Source organism: Falco punctatus (assembly GCF_963210335.1).
Source record: "Falco punctatus genome assembly, chromosome: 5".
Taxonomy (NCBI): Eukaryota; Metazoa; Chordata; class Aves; order Falconiformes; family Falconidae; genus Falco; species Falco punctatus.
The window spans coordinates 33,770,140-33,797,390 of record NC_137584.1 but is presented as its reverse complement, the minus strand read 5'-3'; the positions used below and the strand labels follow the sequence as shown (position 1 = coordinate 33,797,390).

Here is a 27,251-nt window from a genome sequence, read left to right as displayed (position 1 = left end):
CTTCACTGTGCCACAAAGAACTGTCTTTGAGAGAAAAGCCTTCCAAGCAGCCTATATTTGCATGAGTATGACAGTGCCTTTGTAGCTAACCGATCTCTGCTGTTATTTTTCCCAGTAAAGAATGGCAAGACATCCAGGAACCCAATTGGTTGGCATGGATTTTGTTTGCTATAATAAAATACAACAAGGGCTGTCAAGACTTATTGCTTCAAACGAAGAGCTGTGTACAGCATGGTTCCCCATAGCAGCCTGCATATGGAACCCTTTAAACATTCTTAAGAGACCCATTGGGGTTTCTAATTATTGTGAAACATCTCCTGGCAGAACCATTCCTACCCTTCCAAGAATGCGTTGTAAAAATAATTAGATGATGAGATTTAGATCGAAACCGCTAACTAGTGATTTAAGAGTTTTGCTCGTACCATATAGAAAACTAAGGAAATGAAATGCTGAAAATCTCTTCACATGAAAGGAAAACAACCCTTTGTGGTTCATATTTGGGGGGGAAGACAGAGAACAAACTTCTCTTTTCCTCATTCCTTCCCCCTCCCCAAGTTTAATACTTTGTTTCCTGTGGTTACATGAGGGGGTGGAGATGTTTCTTCATTTTCTAAACATTAAACCACTTGAGAATCTCTCTCCATTTCTGGGGAGCCTGCTATTAGAGAACAACTTGGGGAGCTTGCTTTAATCAAGGTTAAAAGCTACGAAGAATAGAATCACATTTTATGGCTTTAGAGGCTAAACCAACCTGTAGTCAATTAGGTGACATCACTTCTGCAAAAAAAGCAGAACATCTTTGTTTAATCAAAACAAACAAGATTAGAAGTTTAAGTGCTGTGATTTAGGAAAGATTCACATTTTGAATTAAATCCTGGAGGACTATGGACGTGGCAGTGATAAATATTAATCACATGAAATCTGGTGGTCAGCTTAACAGTTGTGTTAGTTTAGATGTGAAGATGAATATTTTTGCATTTTGCCAAGGAAAATGAATTCATAGTATATGCAGGTGTCATGGAAATATTTGGTCCTTTTCCTTGTTTGTTATTTTCTTAATTAAGTCTTCAAATTGAGCTTTTCAGCACCTAGATCCATAAAATGAATTTAAACAGAGCCGAGGGACCTATTTATATACTGTATTTTCTATTAGTTATTTGCCACGATGCAGGAGGGGACACATCCTGCTAAGTGTTACAGAAAATATCCCTAAGTCAAAGAATAGAAGTGTCACCACACTGCCATTAGTCCCATCACTTAGGTTCACAATTTACATGCAATCACTGAGCCATATCTCTGTGGGTATTGCTATCCAGGCTCTCTCTCAAATGTCATTTTTCACCAGAATGTTTCTAAAATGCAACCTTTCCCACCAGCCCCCATGGCTACTACTCAAGGAGGCTCTCACTACATTGCTGTGCATTGAACACTGCTGTGTCCTTCTTCCATGGCCTTGACAAATGCAGTCCTGCCAAACAGCTTGTTCCTATAGGCCATCACCCTATCCACACTGCTGCCTTGTGGCAGTCCTCCTCCTCCTCCTCCCTCATATCATAGGACAGCCATGGATGGACCTTCACCAGCAAGGCAGTTCCCAGCTGGTCTGCAGATGTCCTCCTCCTGTGGGCTTCCTAAGCACTTTTGTTCTTTCACATCCTGCTTCTCACCTTTTGAAGGAGATCCCTGTAGGCATCCAATTACTAGGGCTTTTTGTCCCCTCTTTAAGACACTTTTCTGGTATGATGGATACAGAAAACACTGACATGTTGCTGGCATGGTAAGACCATTGCTTATCATGCTCAGAGGTACGATGTCGCTCATTTCTTATTGTCCTCAGCTGTCAGTCCGTGTCCATCCCAGTTCCCTAGCTGTAGACTCAGTTTTCTCCAGCAGGAATTGTCCTCTGTTCTCTTTTACAGCACCTGGCACAAAGGGCTTTGGATCCTAGATATACAGCAATACAAATAATCATAAATGAAAATAAATGAGTTGAGAAATTGCCTGCAGTCACACAGCAGGGCAGTGGCTGATGTAAGATTAGAAATTTTGGGACAGCTGGCTGGAAAACTTGAGCCTTAGTCATGTTTTTCTAATTGAAAAATCATATTTGGGTTGAAAATTTAGGCTGTAGCTGTAAAACTCAGGGAATTATCTTGTGAGGACTAGTTGCTATGATTTGCTTATAACCATAGTGTGGGGAAGTCCTGCAGAGCTGATTTTAGGTAAGTGGCAAAAGTTGAGCAGCAAAGACTTTTGTTGTCTTCCTTTCTCATTTTTAATCATAAAGCTTTGCCAGTGTCACATCCCGTCATCTGCCAGAGGTAGAAAGCGTTAAGTCACAGCTCTGATCCGTGCACAAACAAAGCTTGTTAGCAAAAGGCATCTCTTTTGACCTCCAGGTCATTCTCACACATCAATGGTTAACTGTTGGCAATCGCTGGGCCTTTGGGGATTGCAGGATAATCACTTTTGTTTTTAATACTGGGAATTTTTTATTTAAACTCTGTTAGCTTGTTACTGCATGAGATTAAACAGAAGTAAGTCTGACAGTGTTATGAGAAGCAGAGGACTCAACGACATACCTTAAACCCAACAAACTGTACTATTCACTGATCTAGCTGGCTTTACTGTGCAAAGGCTGAAGTTTAGTCCAGAAGTTACCGTTTGCAGTTTTGCCAGCAGCACTATTTATAGTTTCAATCAATTTGAAATACATCAGAGCTGGACAACGCTGCTGTGCATGTGTGCAGGTGGAGAACACATTTATATCCATCTACAGCCTGTACAGTCTCCATTCCACAAATTTGTCAGAGCCAGCCCCTCTGTATAATCTTAACTAATATGTTTAGAGCCTCTTCGTTCCCAGGAACCAAGACAAATCTTAACTGCTTCATGGATTAAGGACAGTGCTTGGAAATAACTTCCTGGCTGTTTGAGTGGCCTCATCTCCTTAGTTGATAAAAGCAAATTTACAGTCTTCATTTAAATACAGACAAAGGGAGATTTCAATTTAAAATGTAGTAAATGTATCAGTGAGTGGAAGTATTAGTTTTTTATGACAACTTCCAGCTAGCCTGAAACACACTTTGCACAGTGACAAGGCAAAGAAATAAGCTTCGTCTGATTCTGTGTTAGGTGTTCCTTCAGCTAAAAAAGAAGAAAAGAGCATTTGCAGGTACTTGCTAGTCAAAAAGACAGCAAGAAGATGTTCATCTCATCTAAACCAACTTGTCTATAGCTGCAGCTGTCCACAGATAAAATGATTGCTGCAGATTGCTTAATAGCAGAGGAAGGAAAATAAGCACTTTTGAGGCATGATTCATGTGATCCACAATAGAAAGCTATGTTAAGATGACATGAATCACAGCAGAGAAGACACTATTATTTCCAGTCATTGTAAAGGAAGTGTAGGCAAGCAACTTGGATAGAGACATCAAGATTTAGTCACAGTAATGTCTTTCTCTGGACACCTCACTGTGTGGAACATTTTGTCCAGATGAGGTTTTCAGAAGAGGCTGCTCAGATTGTTAGGTATCTATATTTATTTGTCCTAGACCAGGAAATTCTTTCTATATTTTTGTTAAAATTTTCTGCATTACTCATTTTTCATGTGCTTGCAAAATTTCAGAATTTAGCACTTGTAACAAATTTCAATTCTTAAACCATCCTTTTGGTAGTTCAATAATTTGTAAACTGTAAGTTTACAGTGAATGATATACCTCTTTCAAAATTTTGACAGTAAAACTAAGCACATCTACAGTTGTATGCACTGTCAATAGTCTTGCAGACCTTAGAAAACTTTTCAGCCACTCTGACCTGAATTCCTAATTATGTTCATAATGAAGTATTTTATGCACAGATGTTCGATAAAAGCAGATGATCAATTGTTCACATTCATCCTCAAAGAGAGAACACAATGTGACAGAGTTGAGAAGACCTAGGTTAAATGTTAGGGAAAACTAGATAAACTCTGAGGGAATTAGTGCACACTGCCAACAGGGGTCATGGAATCACCATCACTTGAGAGTCAAGACTGGGCCACCCATCTATTTAGGAACTGCTCAGAAGTAAAGCAATCAATTCTACTGTGAAGCAGGGAGATGGTCTTCGTGACCTACCAGCAGTATCTTCCAGGCTAACTGAGCCCATTATTCATGGGGCTAATAAAAAGTCAAAAGGAAAGCATTCTGGGGTGGGAAAAAGATTAAAAATCAGCACTTACAGTGTTGGGTTTGTTCATTTTCTTAAACAGACTTACTTTAAATTCCACGTAAAAGAAGAAAAGAAAAAAAATTAAAACATTGCATCTACATTACTTTTTGTTTGACATTATATTTTTAAAACCTTAGCTTTAAGATATAGCTTAGCATAGGTTCAGATCCAAGTTTTACACCAGATATTTTCCCTATAGGGGAATAAATCATATCTTGATAGCAACAACTAGTCTGAATCTATGCAATTTTGTTGTTTCTTTGGGTTTTTTTTTTAACTCAGACCTGTCAAGTACTGGGAAAATAATTTGCCTTTTTCCCCTATCCAAAAGCATGAATTTATCCCTGCTTGCATCAAAACAGTTCTGTGGCAAAATTCTTCAGTGAAATATAAAAACTGGATACTTAAATTGTTGGGTATCACTCAGTTCTCCAGCTGAGCAGCCAGAGTGGTGATATAAAACACTCCTTTCTTTTTACAGACTACAAAAGATAAACTCAAAGAACAGATCTTTAATTCTTTTCAGACTCCAAAATCCTGTTCAGTATTTACCTGAGAGTGTTGGGGCTGGGAAGTGTTAATATACTAAGTGCAATTTTATTAGGCAAGCAGAATGCTCCTTTTGCCTGTAAATTCTACTGAAATGAGATAAAAATGAATCAGTGAGTAGGTGAACTCTACTGTTCTGTGTTGTATGAATTTCACATCAAACTGATTCGTAATTTAATTAGGTCAGTGTAATTCCAGATCCTGGCAATGTCCCTCTGACAAAGAGAAATATTACTCTAGAAATTTAAAAAAAAAAAAAAAAAAAAAAAAAAAGAAAAGGAAAAAAAGAAGTCTTGTCTTTGATTACTATGTTACATAATTCTAAACGTACAGTGAGAGGAATTATACAGCTCTATGTTTTCAGCCCTATTACGTGGAGGTAACATGTACTAGTGTCAGTGTAACATTCCTGTGAATTTTCAGAACCTCTAAGAGCAGTTTTATTTCCTGGAAATTATTGGTACAAAGCTGATGTGGATAGTGGAGATCAAAGGCATCAGTAATCAAAATTTAAGTTGCTCTGTGGCAATCTTCTAATAACTCAGTTCCCAAATACTCAAATGGTCATTATTTCAATACAACTTTTAATGTCTACCTAAATAATAGAATAAATAAAAGCTGCAGCTGTTGTATTTAAGCCCTTCTAAAACTTGCTTTCCAGTAAAAAAAGTTATACAATTTTCTAAACCTTTATAACCTCGGCAGCAATATTTCAAACTAACAGTTTATTCAATTAAAAAGGAACATTTAAAAACAGACAATATTTTTTAAGTATCTTAGCAACAGGTGATTGAATCCTTGCCTGGAACTATGAGACAAGTTTTGCCAAATGGGCTGCATTCTAACGATATCTTTCATATAGCAAATGGAATAAATCTAATATTTTTTTGGACAAGTTACATAAATTACATCATAATACAAAATTCTTTATGTGTTTTCAACAACAATAGATGACGGACCCATGAAAGAAGTGAGAAAAGAGTACATGATTTTGTCCCCTCCAGCTGTGGTAGTTAAAAGCAGGTAGTGAGTTCAGATACTTGGTCCTAAAATCTTTGCTTGAATACTTCTGCCACCTTTCACACACACAGGCAGCACAGAAGCTCCAGCTCTATCCCTGAGGTCATTTCATGAATGAAGAGGGAGTCTTTAAGGAAAGATCTATGAATAACGTTTATAAGGTACGTTGTTTCTCTATTAAAATGCCTTCTGAGGGGTGGCTGAATAAGGATGTGACACTAAACTTCTGCAAAATCAGCACAGATCTCACAAAATCATTTGACTTTGAGATAGATCTCTGCAAATTGCTCAGTAACTCTGAAATATTGCTGTAAAATTGTGAGTGTCGGGTATGGGTACCATATTATCATGTCACAAACTCTTAAGGAAACCAAGCAAATCCAAAACTGCTACCACCAGAGTTTCTTCTTTAGTTGAGGTTGTTGCTACACATGTATATGACACAAAAATGGTCCCTTGCAAGATATCAGTCCAATAATTGTCCATGACCAGAACAGTGAGAATGGGGTTGAGCAACGCTTAGCCATTATGGGCTCAACTCTTTCAGAAACATTGCCGTGACAATAAAAACACCTCTTTTTGGTGCAACAAAAGAAAAGCTTTTCCAACAGTGGGCTCAGAGTGCAAATGCATCTGTGGACAGAAGGCATTTTATCTCCCAGCCCAGTATTGTCCCCATCTTAATCACAAGCCTTTTTTCTATTTCCAGAGATCCCTGCATGCCATTGCCTCCTTTGCTAGGGGAATTCTTAGGGAAAGGCCAACAACACAAGCTGTGACCTCAGGGAAACATGAACTGCTGCAGACTTGAACGTGTGACATGGCTGCTCTATAGCTGTGCCAATTTGGTTGTCTCTTAGCAGCACAACTTACTAGGGACACGCTTTGATCCCATATCCTCCCACTGAAAAACTCTTCACAGAAGAAATGGTAATTAGAATAGAACAGAACTGAATAGGAATTGCAGCTGGAAGGGGCCTACAATGATCACCTAGTCCAACTGCCAGGCCAATGCAGGGCTGACCAAAAATAAAGGCATGTTATTGAGGGAATTGTTCAAATGCCTCTTAAACATTGATAGGTTGAGGGCATTGACACCTCTCTAGGAAGCCTGTACCAGTGTTTGACCACCCTCCCAGTAAATAAATGCTTCCTAATGTCCAGTCTGAATGTCTCTGGATGCAGCTTTGAACCATTCTCACCCACTCTATCACTGGATCCCAGGCAGAAGAGCTCGGCGCCTCCCTCTCCACATCCCCTCCTCAGGAAGCTGTAGAGAGCCATGAGGTCACCCCTCACCCTCCTTTGCTCCAAGCTAGATAAACCTAAAGTCCTTAGATGCTCCTCATAGGGTGTGCCTTCCAGTTCTTCCACCACCTGTGTTGCTTTCATCTTGATGCAGTATATTTAGAGTTCTTATCCCATCTAGGGGATTTTCTACAAGCCTAAAATGATGATAGTGTGCAACTGCCTATTCTGAATCTTATTTTTCTTCCACCTAGTATGTCTCATCAGTCCACCATTGTCAGAGTCCTGAACATCTAATACTCTTCAGGAAAGCAGCAGTTATTGTTATGCCTAAGTCTGTGCTCTTCTTTTTGTGAAACAGAATGCGTTCCTCATCCACAAATCATAGAAATGGAACTTCTTCGCCCTCCAACTTCCATTTTATAAGTTTGCTTAGTGTTTCACTATCTGCCACTAGCAGAAGTCAATTAAAGGTTATATATAAAGATCATTGAAATCAACTGAAGAAATAGATATGAAAAGTCTTCAGTAAGTTAATTATTTCTTTTCAATATGAGCAGTATGGTTTAATAAATTGAATATTGGACCACTAGCTAGAAAATGCTGGGTTCTATTTCTAGTTTTGCCTCTAGTTTGCAAAGGGATGTTCACAAATCACTTCTCTTTGCACCTCTTTTCCTTTGTGAAATAGTATTTCTTTTCTTTTATTTGATCTTTCTGATCTCCACAGAACGTAAATATTATTATACCACAGTCCTTTGACAAGTAATCTGCTTTATAAAATTCTACTTTTAAAATTATTTGTGAAAAAGGTCCAAATATATTGTGCTTCAAATTGCTTTGTTTTGGGTTTTTTGCTTTTTTTAATTGAACAGAGTTCAATTATAACTTGGAAAGGAAAATTAAATATATGTATGTATTTATATGGGACTCCATTTCTAAGGAGGTTCTAATATGAATGTATGTAGAATATTACATATTTGTAATGATGCTTAAAACAATAGAAGTACTAGTTAAAGAGAGTGAATATATGGAACAATAAAGTAACTCTATACACTTTAAATTTAAAACAATAATATATTTTCTGTTGCTGCCAAATTCCTGTCATCCTTTAATTCAGCTTTTAGTTATATGATATCTCTAATGGAGATTTTCAGACTTTTAATGCTGAAAACAAGTTATAAACAATATTCATACCAGCTGTATCATTGGGAGGTAAATGAATCAAGTATTTCTGTGCAATAAAAAGAAACAAAAAATGAGATATAGCTGAAATAACATGGAGACAAAGGCTTACTTTCCCTTCTTTCCATATCTTCATCACAATTCAAAAAGCTTCATCATTTTGTAGGTAAGGAGATCCCCATACACAGCTAATCTGTTTGCGAATAATGCACATAAGTGAAGAACATTGTGTCATGCTGTGTGGTGAGCCATTCCCTGCCACTGACAGTGCGTCATGCTATGCCTTTGAATGTACAGCAAGACGTATTAATGTGTCAAGTCACGCTTCCTTGGAACACCTCACTGGGTTCATAAACAAAAACTACTGCACATTGACCAGGGAGAAAATCTGAATAGAATGAAGCAGTGTCAGTAGAAGAGACCAAACCAGTTCTGGAGGTGATGTTGAGGGCAAAAAGGTCTAGAATGCAGACTTGCAGAGAATCACAAAACTATTTTTTTTCCATTCCAGAAGCTGTTGCCTGAAGGACATGTACAGATGGGTTGCATCCAATAAAGCCACAGTGGTTTTGGATGGGTCAGTGGTAAAGAACCTAAATGAGACCAAAGAAGATGAAGGTCTTCATTAAGAACTCTTTAAGGCCTGTGTTTGCTCATTCCAGAAAGCTAATGATGAGAAATTTTAATAAGGAAATGGGAGGAACATCTTAACTTACTGAGTGTCTACACCGTTAGAAGAAAATGGAGTTCACAGCAATTGCCAAGATATCCTGTGAAGAAAAGGGTGAACTTAATCAGGATGGATTTGGGAATAGATGCATAGGTCAATCATCACTCGTTGACCCAAGTTAATTTAAAAATTTGGAAGACTTCAGGAAAATCAAAATTTCAGCTAGAAATGATCAGCATGGATCTATATTTACAATGGCCAGGATTTTGATGAGTAAAACCCTCTGATGTAACATACTGATTTATTTTTAACTGAAGTATTAATCAACTAAAGAAACATGTCTGCTTGCTTAAGTCCAAAAGCATTTCATCCTTGCACCAGACATAAGCTGAAAAGATGTTTCTTGCAAGTGTTTTTAGTTGTGCTCCCATCCCAGGTGACTTCAGTAGGAGATACACTGGTGCTTGCCCAAGATCTGCCCTAAAACAGCTCATACATCACTCCCCACCCACCCCCCACCCACCCCCCCCAGCCCCGATTGTAGCTCGGGAAATCCTTACTCAGGACAGAACTGTCAGAAAGAAAGTAATATCCAGCTGAGATCCCAGGTGGACGTCTCACTAGTTGGACTGCAATATTTCCAGAAGAGAAGCACACAGCCAGTTTTTTCCTTCCTCTCCTTCTTGTGCCCCACCGAGTGAAGACCAGGACTAAAGTAACTAAGTCTTTACTTTTCCCAGGACATAACCTTGATTTGGTTGGTTTTCCTTCCAATTTGCTTTAATATGAAAAATATAAAATATTACAGACTTCCAAATAAAATGTCCCAAGTTGTCACTTAGCAAAAATCATCTTGTTGGCTCTTAACAATTTCCTGGAAAACAGCAGGATTTTGGTGAGAACTGGAGCTAGTCCTGTGATTATATTAAAAAAAATATATTCAGATCTGCTGGTCTGCATGGAGAAACCTTCCTCCATTCTGTTGTCTGTCCCAGTATCTAGTACCTTTAGTCAAACAGCTTATTAAGGGTATTCACCAAGGAATACAACTTTTCTAAGCAACCTGACAGCAGCCTCACACAGATGAGGAAGGACCACAAAATACCACTAGCTCTGGACAGCTTACTTCTTCCTGGTTCCTCTCTTTTGTAAAAGAAAGTTAGTGCCTGAATGCTCTTTCTTCCTCTGTTGCAATCACTTTTTGCAATATCCAGTACAAAATGGAGAGAAGATGTACCTCTCGCTGCTTCTTTCTCACATCTTGACTTAAAGTGTTTGCTGTGAAACATTTCTATGCTTTATGTTATTGACACAAGTAGAACAGCCTACTTTTGTTTAATTTCATCATTTCATTCAGGCTCAGATTGGTGGCCATCTAAATGAATTAAATGCAGTGCTTCAAAGTTGCCTTATATAAAGTGAAGGCAACTTTCCTCATCAGCTTTTGTAAAAGTACTTTTCAATCTACAGGTGGTAAACCCATAAGAATATTTAGAGTATTAACCAGCAACTTTTGATATAAAATTAGTTATTGTAAATACCATGATGTCATTGGAACAAGCTGGAGAAGTCTACAGGCCCACAGAAAGTGTTCGGTTGGTTTTTTTCCTATAATCTGACAAGATAATATTTTAGAAATCAGCAGCCTATATTCACATGCCCATGTTTTAATAATATTGTATTCCACTTTTAAATAAAGGAAAAATTAGAGAATCTTTCCCCTTCAGCAGTGGCAGTGGAATAGTCTGCTGGAAGTTCCATTCCATGAAGTGACATTTCTTTTCCAAAATGAAACGTCTGAAAGTTCTGCCAATCACTCAGTCCAGTTGGCCAAATATTCTCTGTTGCTTTGTACAGGAATATGGACACGTGTTCAGTGCTGGGCACTTTGAGAAATTCAGCCTTGAAAATATCACTGACCAGTGCAACAAACCACCAGCTGGAATTTGCTAAAACAGCACTATTCATTCCTTATGTCATTTGTACATCAAGGAAGTTCTTGATCTAGCATGCACATCTTTAAACTAAAGTAGATTTTCAGGAAATACTCCCTTTTAAATTTACTTGTGTGTAAATGTTTAAAGCTACCTTTTCCAGTATTTTCAAACGCATAAAATCATTGCCTTCTCTATGCTTTGAATAAGTGTGGTTTTGGAAAGGGCATCGGATTAATTTTCTTCCATCATTCTGATCTTGAGGAGACCAGGTAAATTAGATGTAGAAGATGCATACAGAAAACACAACCTATTCAGCTCCTCTTCAGCACAGTTGGGTGGAGAGCCATCTCTACTATTCTTTGCTTGCTTCAGGAAGCCTTAATCCCTAGAACATTTAAAAAATAATTTATTTTATTCAAATTAGTTATAAAATACTTCTGAGTTGCCTAACATGGCATAGGGAACTGGAGGACTCAGTAAATATGGCTTAGTAATTTCATGTTCAACTCTAAAATAAAATATTAGGATGGACAACATATAAGCCTGAGTGATTCTAAGCATCCACAGCTATAACTGTTTCCATCTGCTTTTAATGCAATGTTCGGCTTCTCTGATATTCAGATCACTATGAACTACCTACTAACTTCAACCTCTGAAACTGTAGAGGACAGTAAAGGTTTCAGGCTGGAGAAGGGGCAAAGGCTTGTTGTTTAAAGACAAGATTTTCATATTTGTAAGGCACCTTTCAATGTCCCTTTCAAGTGTATATTGTCCCTAAATTTCCCTTTACTTTGTCTCTTTTTTCTTTTTTTCTTTTTTTCTTTTTTTTCTTTTTTTTTTCCCCTACTTTGTTCTATGGGGAGTTTTTGTTTGGGTTTTTTTTCCCTTACTTTTAAAGCTGAAGCATGATTTCAGTTGCATTAGTCCAGAGGATATCTTTGGGAGTAGATTCCAGAGAGCTGACTGTGGAGAAAACAGATCATGAGACTAAAACACATGTTGCCTATGAGACATGTCACCCTTAAAAGTTAACTATGATGCAGAGCAGAGCTCTGCAGCCCACTAACTTGCTGTCAGGCAGCTGAAATGGTGGTGAGAAAGAGCTGCTGCTGGAAGGCAATAGTAGAGCCCTGGAAGGGGGAATTTGAAGGGGCAGGAGCAGAGGATGAAACGGCAGGAGGACCCCAGAGGCAGACATGAGAGGCAGTAACAGTATTTTGCATGGATCAGCTCATGAAAGGGATGAAGCAGTAGATAGTGGAGCTTACCCAATGTCAAGGTGGAAAACCCAGTGCAATGTCTGAATGTGGAGGAACCTGCAAGGACATTGCTGTATAAGACACTCACTACATTAAACTACATCACTACTGAGCCAGCTCTAAGTGAATGGGAAGACTTAGACCCATGCACAGGAAGGCTATAGACATATAGCGCACTTCGGTGTAGGCACTGGCTCACTGGCTCTGTTCTTGGAAGTTGTGTGCGTTGGGATGACATTACTCTCGTTTGGCTTGCACATACAGATGTCATCATTCGGCTTTCAGCTCCGTGAGTAGTTCATTCAATAACTGTTCCAGTCCCATCATTTCGCAATCAATTATTCAATCCTAATAATTTATTATTTTTTTAATGCACTTCTTACAGATATAAGACCCATTATGAAGTTTTGATGTTTTGGATTCAGAGGGAAAATATGGCCAAAGGTCATACCTAGTTATAGGAAAGTGGTTTTTTTCAATAATTGCTCATTAGAAGACCCTAAAAAATACTGGTTTTATTTCATGCCACTGTGGTTTGTATTATTTATAACTGAAGCTCTGGTAATACATTTTGACCACCTGGATGAGTACTGCACCTGCATTTTCTGGGGCTCTGAATAAAGTGAAGTGAAGGATGCATTTACAGCTTTGAAATCATACATGTCATTTTACTTTTCAAGTATCCTGTTCAATTGCTAGTTACCTATCAGTTCACCAGGTATCAGCAGTAATGTATTATCATTAAATGTGGTCTTCCAATCAAAAATCCATAGTCAAACACTCCGAGCACTTAAAGCTGTGGGAGACAGAAAATGACACTGGAAAAAGGATGTAGCATTAGCTAGTAAATGCAATGTTTTTGAAATTACCAAACATTTCAGTGACAATACCAGAATTAAAGTTAAATAGTTCCTAGCTGCAAGACATAGTCTAGCCACTGTACAAGCTGCTTTTGTGGTCTATAATAGAAATGTATTTGAATATAGTTTTCTATTTTAAAATATACATGGAAATGATAAAGAGGACATTAGTAAATGACACATAGTCCTTAAAATCAGTTTGTGGAAGCAGCTAGTATATGAAATCTATGACACAGTGAAACTGATTAGGTTTTAATTTAAAACTAACTTGTTTACTTAGTTGCTGATTTTAAAATGTTAGAAGCCAGATAAAACCTCCTCCAAACTGGTTGTATAGTTGAGATACATTTGCAAAATGCTTTCAGAATGAAGAAATTAATAAAATATAGCAAACTATAATGACTTCCAAAAGTATTAAAAGTATTATATGTCAGTGATACCTGCTTTGTTCCTCTCACTTTAGACCTCACAGACTGATAAGAAAGGAAAAGCATTATAACCCAGAAGTAAAACTGTTGCATGATTATAACCCTGACAGCCTCCTCCTAATGAGCTTCCCTGCAGATAGAGAGAAGAAACAGCTTTGATCTCTTGGAGTGAAGGATCTGAATGAACCACTGTTTTAAGGAAGGAATCTGATTAGGTCTACTCTCCTAGTAATCAAAGTCACAAGCTACCATTTGAGGTATTTGTGAAATTCGGATAAGATTAGTTGCTCCTGGGATAAGCCACTGCAGTCAGTAGGAGCTAATTTTGTCTGGGATATGATCACAGGAAGTATCACAATAGGAGATGAAGAATAATCTTGGTGAATATTTTACAGGGTAGAGCACCTTCTATTAGAAAATGTAAATCAACTTTAAAGGTTTGTAATCACTGTCATGATCAACAATTCTACTTCATCAACATCATCATCATTATTACTATTATTTGTCAATGTGCTTTAAGCTGTGTGAAATTTAAAGGAAGTACCACGTTGTAAGTATCTCAAATGAGAAAAAAAGAGGACATATTTATTTCTTATGGCAACTCCCCTGAAAATGTGTTAAACTGGCTTATTTATGGTAAAGCCATATTTGACTTGAGAGTGCCTCTTTAAATTTAGAAAACTTGGATATTAAACAGATGTACATATGTATATAATGAATAATAAATAAGCTGATAACTTATATCAGTTTCCTCCCCCTTATCATTTCTTTGCCCCACTTGAAATAGGAAAGACTGACATCTCCAGAACTGTCAGGCTGGGAGGCAAATTAGACATATTGGTGCTTATTTTAGATCTTTTATGGAAATGAGCATTTAGAGAAACAGGATATCTGAATGAGGACCACAAGAACGTCTCTGTCTGAGACACCTTATCTGAGCAGAACCACAGCTCAGGTATGGGCCAGACATTTCCTTGCTTCTGCATTACCTGCCACCAGCAAACAATACACACAGCCCATGGCTTTTTTCTGAATGACAATTTTAATTGGACAACCTTGAAAAACTAGAGTTGGGTATTTAGATATATAAAAGAAATAAGATAAATTTCAATAAGATAAAAGAAACCCCAATTATTAGTTCTAGATTATTCTAAATTTTTAGAATGAAGAGGCTTTTGTAAAAGTAATAATTGTTTTGTTGTGTAAAAAATAAACAGATAAAATTTGTTCAGCAAAACTCTTCCCGCTGCTGAACAAGAGTATTCTCCTATACAGATTCTAACACTTAAGGGTCATACAAAGGACCCAGAAATGTATTTTATCTTTTGAAGCTATTATAAAACATCTACATTCATTTCCATCAGATTTTGAGACAGATTTGTAGGGGATGGGGTGGGGTTGTGGAGATCAGTGACTCATTGCAAGCTGTCACTGTTATTTGTGGTCAGCCAGAAGCAACTGATAACAGAGTTTTATCTGCTAAGAGAAAAGGAGGGCAAGAAAGGGCTTATGTTTTGTTGTTCCTTTAAAATAAATTACCACCAGCAAAATGCAGCCTTGAGAATTTAATGAGGCAGCTGCCTAAATACTGATGTTTAAGGATGTGAGGTATCCCATGTCAGCTTACTAAACAAATGATACAATAAAGACGCAAACTGCTTTGTTTGATTGAAGACTGAGCTTTTTCACTACTTAGTCCTCAAACCATCTGGCTATGTTTCGAAAATGTGCAGTGGTAGCTACTCTAACTCTTATCTAATGATAAGACTCTCGCTGTCAAACATGTGCACCAGAAAGCAAGTATTACACTTTTTTAGGCTTATAAAGTCTTCTTATTTCTCTAGTGAAAGACTATGTTTTGAAGACAATAAATTCCAGGGCCTAAATTATAATATTTTTCAGTGATCTAAAATTTCCAGATCTTTCAGCGCCAATTCATAAACAGTGAAATTTCTTCAAGAGACAGTATTCATCCAGTTATGTTTAGAAAACAAGATAATTTGAGGATTCTTAGTTATTACAACAACCTTCTCCAAACTTAAAGAGAGGCTGATTCTCAACACTCTCTGAATAACTGGGCCATCAACCAAGTTTTTTGTTTGGGGTGTGTTTTTTTTCAGCTCAGATACCTGAACTTAAAAGCCATTTATGGAAAAGTTGGCTCTAGGAACTCATCTGTGCAGCCCTTCACAACTTTGCTGCTGACAAATATCTCACATCACGTTATTTCCTGGTATTCTCACTACAGTATCAGCCTGCACTACTTCCACTTTTATTTCCAGCTCTGTTGTCCACACTGCCACTTCAAATTAGGATTTTTTTTCCAGCACTGCTCCTCATCTGACACCATTTCTTCATTTAATTTTCTTTCAACAGCTTGCTTTTTTCTGATGACCTCTTAGAAAAAATCCACATACAAATCCCCATTCTGTAGCAGCCTTATTTGTAACTTCTACATGAAAAAAATAAGAGTGTAGGAAATTACCAAATATGCTATTGATACTTGTAGAGACACCTGGATACAAGGAAGAAGAGCTATATGAGCACAGACATGCTCTGAATCATTAACAGTTCTCCACGGATTACTAAAGGGCCAAACACTACAGTATGGGTGTCACTAGCCAAAATTATTTACCCAAATTATCCTGATTTAAAAGATAATTTCACTTTGGACAGATATGACTCTTCAAAAACCTTGGAGAAAAAGTACTGATTTTGTCAGAATCTTATTGTGTATATTCGTATTGGTGACCAATTCAGTGTAATAGGAGCAAATAAGTATATTAAAGCTAGTTATGTGTAGAACTTTGTTGTATGAGGCTGAGGATGTTTCTTCAGACTAGATTTACCCCAGTCTCCAGGGCTCACTCTTTCCATGGCACACACATTTCACAGATTTCTAAGAAAAAAAAAAATGTTCAGTGGAGATCATAGATGATTGGTTTACACATCTGTAAAAGTAGGCATCTAATACCAAACTTTTTATTAAATTACAAACTAGTGTAAAAGCAAATTTAATAGCTTGATTTTTCTGTTGAATGGGATTTGCTTTGCTGTCACTGTACTCTTACTTTTTTCCCCTTTTCCAAATCGTTTTTCTGAAAAGAGTCCATTACTTTCCAAAGCTCATTTTTCTTTTAAATTGTTTGTTGAAATCTGAAAAAAATTAATTTCTTCAAAAGAAGGATGCATCTGATGTTGACCTTTCAGATAAAATCACATAGCATTTGTCTGTTGATTGCAGGAACTTAACTCTCACCAAATGTTTCTGCTGAGGTTTTTTGTTGTTTTGGGTTTCTCCCCTTTTCTTTACTGGAAATAAGAAAGTGCTATTCACTGAAATTCTACATTTGGCTCTGAAAAGGGAAGGCCTTTTTCTCCAGAGGGGAGGATATTTCAGCCTTTTTATATTGGTAAATGAGAAGTTGTTGCTGGAATGGAAATATTGAGGTTCAGAACCTCTGCTGTAAAGTGCTAGGGGATGCATCTCATTACTAAACACATGTACATGGTTATTTTTTGTAAGTTTGATAGATGTTAAATTAATGTATATATATTCCTAGGATCAGAAATTTAAGTGATGCTCCTATATTGCAGTGATGCTCCCATCCAGGTGGATGTGGAATTCCTCTTAACTGGCCAGCAATTACAGAATTAGACCTTTTGTTTTTCCCATGTATATTATTTCCTGATTTATAACATGAAACCAGATTAAATACAAGATGAGCTCATTTTACAGGTGCATAAATATAAAAGCTGTGCTCCAAGAATGCACACTGACTGTAGTGTGCACTAGTTTCTTTGGTAAAAGTAAGGGGAAGAAAACACAACTGCCTAGAGTATACACTTGCATATTCCACAGCAATGTAAGTACGATACCAGCAGTGGAGAACAGGCTTCTTAAAACTGAAAGCATCACAATGCAAGTGAACATTCAGCAGTTTGGTCTGAAATCACCACCCCATGCACATGTTCAGTATCAGTGGTCATATTCCACAAACTAAATCTATAAACATATTTTAGGTGTAAAGTGGAAACCAGCTTTTACTTTTGGCTCTCAAAAAAATTGTCCCAAATGCAAAATCTTTGGAACAATCTGTATCTAATACTGAACACAAAGAGAACTGGTTTAAGAACTGATTTGCCTGAACGTAGTATGTAGTGTTGATAAATTCATATCAAAGGGCTGTGGGGATTTTGTCCAGGGGAGCTGACTTTCCTTTGGGTGTTACAACTAACCAGATTTGTAACTGTTGGCTAAGAGACTTGAAAAGAATTCAGTTTTGAACTGCAAGAAAAATGTGTACTTCTTTTCAAGATGAGCATAAATTACTACCATTTCTTAAGGAGCCTTCAGTTTTTGTTGTGTGGCCTATGAGCACTTTTCTAACTGGAAAATTACATACAGCATACAGCAAAGTGTGGGTTATTGGGGTTTTTTTGGTTTTCTTTGTTGTGCTTTTTTTTTTTTTTCTCCTCAAGGGGTTCAAAATTGATCTCGAATTAGTAGGTTAAATGCATTCACTTCCAGAAGACATGACAGCCTGAAATAAAAAAATAATTTAAAGGTGAAAGGGTTATCAACTGAAGAAAATTGTCCTGACACCAGTCTCCTGCAGTCATGGGCAGATGAATTATGTGATTTTAAATGAGATATCTTTTGTAAATTTTCCATGCTAAACCAAAAAACTTAATAAGTATTTTTGAAAATAATTCCTGTCTTGCATTTTTCCCTCATATATACAAAGAAATAAAATTCTTTGATTTGAAAGAGAATGTTTTCATAGAAGCCTTTAGCTTTTTCCTGAAAAGAAAAGCCTACACCATGTTTTGTTTCTAGTTCTAATGTGCTTGTGCCTGCGTGAGTGTGTATATGTGTATCTATTTCTATGTGCCCAGACGTGCACGTTTTCTGTGTATGCATGGAAAACTCAGATACCACATATGCAGAAAACCAAAAGTTAAACAACCTGAAGTCTTTTGAACTACAGACACTTTAATTAGAATTTGTCAGGGTTAAGTCAAATTCTTTGACCTGCTCAGTTTTAAACAGTAGTAGATCTCAGTTTTATTAGATGTATTTTATAAAGGCAATCTTGCTGCTGTTATGCAGCAAGTATTGTTTTTGTCTGTCAGCTTTAAACCACGTTTCAGAAGTTTTCCTTGCTCTTACAGATAAACATTAAAAAGAAGAAGGAAAAAACCCCAAACCAAACCAAATTTCTCTTCAGCATAGCTGCATTCAGCTAGGAATTCCATGCAGTTTGATAGACTTCCCACTTTACCATACACAAAGTCGTTCATCTGTGGCTTAATTTCTTCTGCAAGAAGGGAGATTAAAATAAATAGAAGTATTAGTGGAATGCCACATCCATGAGTTGAACAGTGAGTGGTATGGGTTGAACCACAACAGTGAGTAACTAAAGCTTTTCCCTTTCCACACTGAAAGATCCCAGGCTGCAGGCTAAGTGGGAGCAGGAACTCCGTAACCCCCCAGGAGTTATTTCAAGCCTCACAATTGCCCACAATGTGCCTTGGTTTTGCCTTACAAAGCCTCACTGCATAGAAGAAAATTATGAAAAGCAAGGAGGATAATAGGATCCCTGACTCCACAACCAAGAATAGATGTATTTATCCACTGAGTGCCCCTGATAGGTGAAGAATAACGTCATCATGTTTAACCTGATGTGTCTTTAATAAAAATGAAATGGAAGTCTCAGCCTGAGTATGGGCTCAGATCAGATTGTTTCATTAACCTGAAAAACTCCCACCCCTTTCTGTAGGCCTGAGGAAATGTCACATGTTGACATCACTCCCCCCCTACTCAAACTTCTTACCCTCCAAAGAGAAGCAATGCATTCCAACCATCCATGGGCAATGGACCCTGCCCAGCGCCAGCTCCCCAGCAGTGCCCAGGGCAGCCTGAGTGAACGCCTGCAGCTCCAGACAGCCCTGAGCCAAGGACCACATGGAGCAGCTGGCGGAATTTCCTCACAGTTTGTTTTACTACCGCACTCACAGGGCTCAGTCCCTGACCATCCCTTCTTGTCACACTGGTTACACTCGGCAATGATGCTTCTGATTTTTGCCTGTTTCCTCCTGAGTAATGTCACAAGGATATTTATCACTGAAGAAATGTATGAATACAACATGTAACAGTACCTGAGAGTTGTTAAAGAGTAGGAACAAGAAATTAGATTAAATCAGATGTGAAAATTAAAGATAATTTTCCTTTGTGAACAAGGCTAAGCCAGTTTACAGAACCTTGCCTCAGACCACAGGAAAGGAGATGAGAGTTAAGACAGAAAAAAATACAGAAATGAGTCATCAGTGGCATTACAAAAATACTAGCATATGAAAATTCAAAGTACTTGAAGCTCTACAGAACCGAAAGAGCTGTATTCCTGACTTAATCATATGAGGTAGCTGAAGTTTGACACTCCATATCTGAATTTCTTTGATTTTGGATAGATGGCCTAAGTAAAAGTACAAAGCTTGTGGTTGAGGAACAGCTCTGTAGAAATAGACTGGGATTCTGGGCAGGGGAAACTGCAAGAGCCAACAGTGTGCATGGCAGCAGCCAGGGCCACCAGTGGGCTGCGGGCCAGGAGCTCCAGGGTCACTGTCATCCCTGAACAGCAAAGGGAGGAGGGGGCTGGGCCTTGTTCAGCCTGGGTAAGGGGCAGCTTTGGGGGACCCAACAGCAGCCAGCCTGTGCCCCAGGAAAGCAGCAAGAAGGTGGATTACTTACTGTGGCACTTGGTGAGATGATAAGATGCAAAAGCCACAAGTTGAAACAAAAGGGGTTCGGCTGGGATATATGTAAAGAGGTTGCATAGGCTCCATCCTTGGATGTTTCCAAGACCCAGTTGGAAAAATCCCTGAACAACCTGGTCTGACCTAGTAGTAGTCCCTGCATTGAGCCTCCCAAAGACTTTTCCATCCTGAATTGTTCTGTGATCCTATAACCCTACAAGTTTAAACTGAATTACTGGTCATCACTGTTCTGTGCGTTTATTTGCAGTAAAGACTCCAGCCTTCTTAAATCAATTACAAAAAACATAGCTCTGTTAAGGATAGTAACTGATTTTTTACTGTACAATTTCTTTTCTTGCAATGCAAGGCCCATGTTATAAATCCAACCTCAGTTTAGTGTTGCATTTTATGTTCAAACCAGAAAAAATGTCAGAAAGAAATAAAGACAAACCAGATCCTCAGCAGTTGCCTAACTCTAAGCTTATTTCTATTACACAGAAGCCAACCAAACCAGCAACAGGGTAGTGCCAAAGATCATCAGAACAGTCTGCCAAAGAAAAAGCCTTAGGCCTAGCTGCTGCTACTGGAAAACCCCAGACAAATGCCTGGCAAAGAACTGGCCCCGGCCTTACACATTGTTATTGTGGAGGAGGGAATGATGACACAGTTTCCTGCACAATATTTATACACTTGTGCCCTGGAGTCTTGGCTTCTCAGTCCAGTGGATATAAGAAGAAAACCAACTGCAGAAAAGGCATTTCTCTTGCCTAAGGTGTTGCCGTGACTATTTGTACTTTTTTCCGCTTTCTATTTTACATTAAATTCCTAGATTTCCATAATGATCTTAAATCAATGGGAGGATGCCATCATCGCACAGAATTTGCCATCACCAAGGGGAAAGAAGGCAGTAGCTACTGGAGAAACAAGGGCATCAGAAAGGTAGTGGGAGTCAGAAACAGTGCTGAGAATGAAGTCCAGGTCTCCTGACTCCCTCCTATATGGGCTGCATCCTTTCTACTCAGCTCTTTCCCATTCAGACAGATTTCAATGTTCATACTGCTGTGTAATTACGGTCAAAGCCAGTCTTGTATGTGCACTAGCACATGTAGGCTTCTAGCCTCATGAGTGTCTTTTGGGATAAAGGCACATATAGCTCGTACAATTTAAGTCAAACCTATAATTCCAATGTCATTTCATATGCACACTTGTTACTTGGTCACCAAAGGATATTTCTCCCAGGGTATTGCCTCATTTTCTTTTAATCAGTGTAACTGTTGCTGAACTATGCAGGGGTTTTGGGGGTGGGCTTTCATTGTGAAATAGATCTAGATTATTGTGAATAAACTAAGGGATTTAGCATTACAGAGAGGAATTGGTAAAACTCTAAGAGAAAGAACATTATTTATTAACATGATAAGCACATAGATAACTTTTTATAAAAAATGTGATAATGCTTAAAACTTTATGTGTGCTTCCTGAAATGTGCATCAAACCTCTCTTTGCAGTTAAAGCTACTTTAATTAAAAAGCTGCTCTTCAGATCTTCTGAATGGTGAAGTTGCATTAGTTTGTTGGGGTTTTTTTGATTCATAGACATGATAACTGAGTTTGGGATCCCCCTATACTAAATTCTGTGCATTGTTATACTAGGAGACAGTTCAGCTCAGAAAAAATTACAAACCAAAAAGACAAGAAAGGCAAAAGACTGAAAATGTAATAGATGCAATAAGATGTTTTCATAGGTAATCTATCAAGCTGGCAGCAAAGACTAGCCATTCCAGCCTCTGATTAAACCACACTGTTTATTAAAGAAGTGATCATTTTGAGTCTAGAATAATAATGTGTACAAGATGAAGTAGATTCTGATCTGTTATATTGATGTAGCAAGCTAAAGTAAATGGAAAAAAATACCAAATACTAGGATACATCCTGAGGTTTGCAATAATCGAGACAAACTAAGCAGCCAAAACAGATTCAGTGTGGCAAAACTTGTCCCTTTCAAAAGTTTAACTATTTCTACTAAAAATCTGTCAACATGACATGCATTAGCCATCTACTTCTTATTTCAGTCTAATACAACCTGACATACATGTAGGTAGTGTGGCAGCAGAATACCAACACTGTAGTTTTAAAACAGCCAGCCATTTTGCTCAGCTTCTATTTAAAGTGCATGAAAACTGGTGTGATGTTGTGAGCAAACGACAGCAGAACAGAGGCCAAAAGAATGCTTTTGAACGAGGTGGAAATGTTAAGTTTTCTTAGTGTTTGCCATGAATTTTGTCCTGGAGCCAGAGCGGTTTGAGTGGTTTCTATGCAGACTTTTTGCAGAGTGAAACAGAAATGATGGCTCTACTGCAGCTTTTTCTCGGTCCGTAGCAATTTATCAGCATGATACCAATCTCCGAAATGTCTAGCTGTTGTTCTTCTCTGAAAACACAATACAGCTAAGATAAACAGTGTTGCTTTACAGAGGAAAGACAGAAGGATAAACACAGGTTCTAAAACGGCAATCACTTTTCTTCGTTCTGAAAAAAAAATGTTGCTGGAAATAGAAGTTCATGGGTAGGAGGAGGAAATAAAGAAGACACCATTTCTCTGTCTTGGAACAACTAAGGACTTAAATTTTATTTGCTACAGGAAAAGAGCTGCTATTTCAAAAGTTCAATGTAAATAAGACCATCTATAAAATAAAATATCTCTCTGTGTAGAATGTCAGGGACTACTCTGCTGAATTTATTTTTGAAAATAGTTCTTGTTTGAATAAATAGACCACAGCTGAGGAGCAATTATTCCTTCAGTGAGGGATGAAGGGTTTAGAATACATAAGAATGAGCTATTTCTCCAGGAATCAGAAACAAGAAGCAAAACAACCTTAGACAGCTAAGAGTTTTATGTCTAAATGTAAGCTAGTCATCCTTTGCTCATCATAGTCAAAAAGACATAGATAACTTCTAGCAGCACAATCATTTTAAGCTTTGATAGACATCCAACTCTCTGCCCAGACTAGGTTATCTGAGAAAAAAAGCCTGTGCACATCTCAGCTGTGCCCTGACTCCATTGTAAGAGACACAGGTGCTCACCTGTCTCCTTCCTTACTCTGGTTTCCATGCAAAGCAAACTTGAGAGAAGCAAAACCACTGACCAGAGGTCAGTTTAGGTTCAATTAGAGATAATTGACAATCATTTGTTATCTTAAACATTTGACACAATTAGTTGTCTCCAAAGAGATATGGCTGGGAGCTGTATTCAGACTAAAGTTTTGTGTGATAATCTCAATCAAAATTAGTTTCAACAACTTTGGCATCTTGCAATCCATGATATACTTACATAGTGCCAAACAATTTTTACAGTTATTATACTGCATGAGGTAACCTTTGACATCACATCCATTACTTAGCATGTTGAAGACTTCCTTCTGCTTATGAAATATCTCTGCCATCTATGAAATAGGTAAGTTAATTACAGCTAGGTAAAATCACTGGAAAAAGGTAAGTTGGAATTAGTTCACTGGAATAAAAATCTGCCCTATTAATAAATGTTCTACAGTCAGTAATTAGAAACTCATGTAATTTTCCATTGTACCACAAAAAATAACTATGGTTTTAGATGTTCTTTATTGACTGGTTTAGTTTCTCTCATGAAACTTAGTTGGTGTTTCCGCTCTGGGAAAACTGTTTAACAGGAACCCCCGCTTCACCTATTAACTGTACAGGAGTCAAAGATACATGTTTCAATATGATCATTATTGATTAATTTTCTTAAAAAATGTTTCTTTTAGATTTTGAGGGCAGACTTTACTTAGAGGTCACTACAACTCCTATTTTGACTAGAGTCTGTACTCCTACACAAGATTTTGAGTATTGTTATAATCTAGCATAAGTTTAGATTTAAATTCTTTTCCTGCTGTCAATAAAACCTTCTTTATATCTTCAACAACAGGCAAAATTTCAGGACAATTTTACAGGATTATTATAAATAAAGTTTCAGAGTTTTTTGTGGAAGAAATATTGGAAATCCCTGTATTCAGAAGAACAATAGAAGTTTTTATACCCCTTCATATACATAGTTTGCTTATAAAATCCTCTCAAAATTAGTTTTCCATGTATTAAGTTACAGATTCTGATACACTTAAAAAATCAGCAAGAACAAGACTGACTGTTCATGTTTGGGGGGTAGTTTGTAGAGCAACACCCAGAAAAATGGATACAATCCAGCTCAGGAATGATGCCTTTGAAACAAAATCTGTGGTGTAGAAATGAATAACTACTAGAGCACACGGCTGCCAACTCTGGAATTTAACATTCCACATTTCACTTAACCATAAAAAATGAAGAGGACCCATGTTCAAAGGCAAATGTATTAAAACATTAAATTAATTTTATAGTGTGCACATTATAGGTCAAGCATGTCTAAAAGTTCCCAAAGTAAACTGCAACAATGTCACTGAAAAATATTTAACATGGAATAACATAAGCAAAACATAATAATAATATAAGACATTTCTATTGTCTCTGTCTTCTGTCTCCTCATTATACTTTTAATAATAGATGAGGTAGTTTGGAGCATTTATCAAAAACTTCTTTTGTTTTTTCTGGGTTTAGTTCTAATGGTTTAACTCATACTGACTAAAATGTTAATAGGGACTCATGCAGTTCAGTGTTACTTTCTTTGAGATAAGTTACTATTCAACAAGGACATGGCCATTACATCGTAACACTACCATACTTTGCATTTCAAGTTTTCTTTTTTCTTTTAAAACTCAAAACATTTATGGCTATATTCACATTATTTCTCAAACTCTAAAGGAAGGATCTTCATCTAGGTCATGAAAACAGGGGTCCCCTAACTCAAATAATCCAGGGCTACAATATAGCAGCAAATATTGGTCACAATTTCAAGAAGGAAAAAGTACATATGTTTTTATGAAACTAATAACATGAGCATAATATTAATAATTTCCAGGTTGCCATCATTCCTAAATAACATTCCTGTTCAAGAGAACTAGAAGCATCCATTTCTGTTATGAGTGTCTTCAGTTGGCTTCGTTTCTTACTGTGATAGTAAGAAAACAAAATTCCTATGATAGAGGATCCCAGTATTTATTTAGAAGATAATTACAGAAGTTTTTAGACATACTAGAATATCAGATGTACCAGAAAACTTGATATGAGGAATAATAAGCATGCTGATAAGCTAAGCATGCAGATAGCCTTGTTATGGGTCACCTTTTCCCCTCTGAAACGCTTTGATTCTTTATAGACATTGGATTATTACCCATAGGTTTATTCAGATTTAAATTAGATATAAGGAAGAAATTCTTTACTGTGAGGGTGTTGAGGCACTGGACCAGGTTGCCCAGAGCAGCTGTGGATGCCCCATTCCTGGAAGTGTTCGAGGCCAGGCTAGATGGGGCTTTGAGCAACCTGGTCTAGTGGAAGGTGTCCCTGCCCGTGGCAGGGGGGTTGGAACTAGGTGATCTTTAAGGTCCCTTCCAACCCAACCCATTCTGTAATTCTATGATGGGTCACAGCTGCCGGTAGGAAATTAATTACATGTTAAACCTAAACAAATACTCTGAAGTATCCTAATTAGTTCTAAAGACTGAAACATGAAGCCAAGCAAAAACTTTGGGAATTGTCTGGTTCTGTGGTGAGGGAGGTACAAATCTGGTGCTGAGACACCTGAGATTTTCATTGAGATAAAAATCAGTGAGGGTTAAAACATGGGAGAGCCACCATTTGTAATTTGCATTACCTTTCTTTAGTGTAAAGATCATAAATCAGACAACAGAAAATTCTAAACACTTCTGTCAGTGAGGAAAGTGATAATGGATAGAAGGAAAAAGGAAAGGGGGAGAATGAGAGATAGGGTAGAACAAGTAAAGGAGGTCATGTAGTCAAGGGACTTCTCTAAAGTCAGTCAGTATATTTTAGAAGTATTATCCTGGGTCACACAATTATTCTATGCAAAAGACGTCAGTATCTCTCAGGTCTTCCTTCTTCTAATTCCTTACTGAGCTGATTTTTTAGATGATACCGTGCAGAGACATCACCTAAGTTAAAGTCAGATTAATGAGCAAAAAGGCAGAATCAAGCACACAAAAGTTTAATAGAAATCAGGAGACCTAAGTAGCTGCTAGGAACTTGAAGCCTGGTTCTATCATCACTTAGCAGGTGGGATTGGGATAGCAATCGCTGGAACATAACAAGATTTCAGAAAGACTCAGAATTTATGAGACTCCCCACTTATGCATAATTGAAAGCTTGGGAAAGTTAGCCTGGATTCCAAGATCTGTGATAGTAATCATGCAAAACTCAGTGGGTTTGGAGCTTGTGAGTGACAGAGACATTTTCTTCACTTAAAATAACATTTCATAATTATTTATCATCTCAAAAAGACATCTTTGCAACATGAAGATTGTGTTATATGAACTTACAGCTATTTTTACTAATGGTTCTTAGCCTTCAGCTTTTAGTACAACAATATAGGAGGTGTGAATTCATGTATCACATTCACTTGTATTTTACTTTTCTTATTTAAATGTGCCATCAAAAGCTGGTGTGAAGATCTCAGGACTGACAGAGCATGCTTTGTCATATTAGCACTCAAGCAAGTTATCGCTCAAGCAGGAGCATTATGAGTAAGCCATAACATAAAGTACATGCTCTGAAAGGCTTCTAAACAATCCATTGCAATAACACAGCACAAATATCACTGGTATAAATAAAGTATGGAAACAAAATAAACTCTTGTGCTTCGGGGCATAGATCAACAAAGGCTTTACAGTCAGACTAAAAGTTACAAGGATTAAATCTTGTTACTCAGTTCATGTGCATTGCCTAGCACAATGGGATCACCAGGTTCCACTGAAATACTACGCTGTTGTAGTAACAACCGTCACAAAAACAAAGTGTGATAATTGTAACAATAGTTGTTTCTAGTGAGGGTATGAAGCAACCTTTCCCTATATGTGGTGAGGCTCAAGTGATGCTTTTGTACACTGTCTTCTGAAATATCAGCCATTACAAAATGCCTCCAGCTGCACCCTCAAGTTCAATTTCCCAACTGTCTACACAGACTACGTTTACATTAGCAAGGTTTGATGGGAGCATGTCTATTAGGCTGTTA

At 37.6% G+C, this 27,251-nt stretch overlaps 1 long non-coding RNA gene across 1 annotated transcript in view; it reads left to right on the top strand.

Moving 5' to 3' along the window:
• Nucleotides 1–27,251, top strand: part of LOC308064076 — a 125,889-nt gene that overhangs the window by 78,620 nt on the left and 20,018 nt on the right. Inside the window, exon 2 of the long non-coding RNA XR_013928197.1 lies at nt 8,726–27,251. This exon is cut by the window's right edge and continues 20,018 nt beyond it. This is a non-coding gene — a long non-coding RNA (uncharacterized lncRNA). The remainder of the gene's footprint in view (nt 1–8,725) is intronic.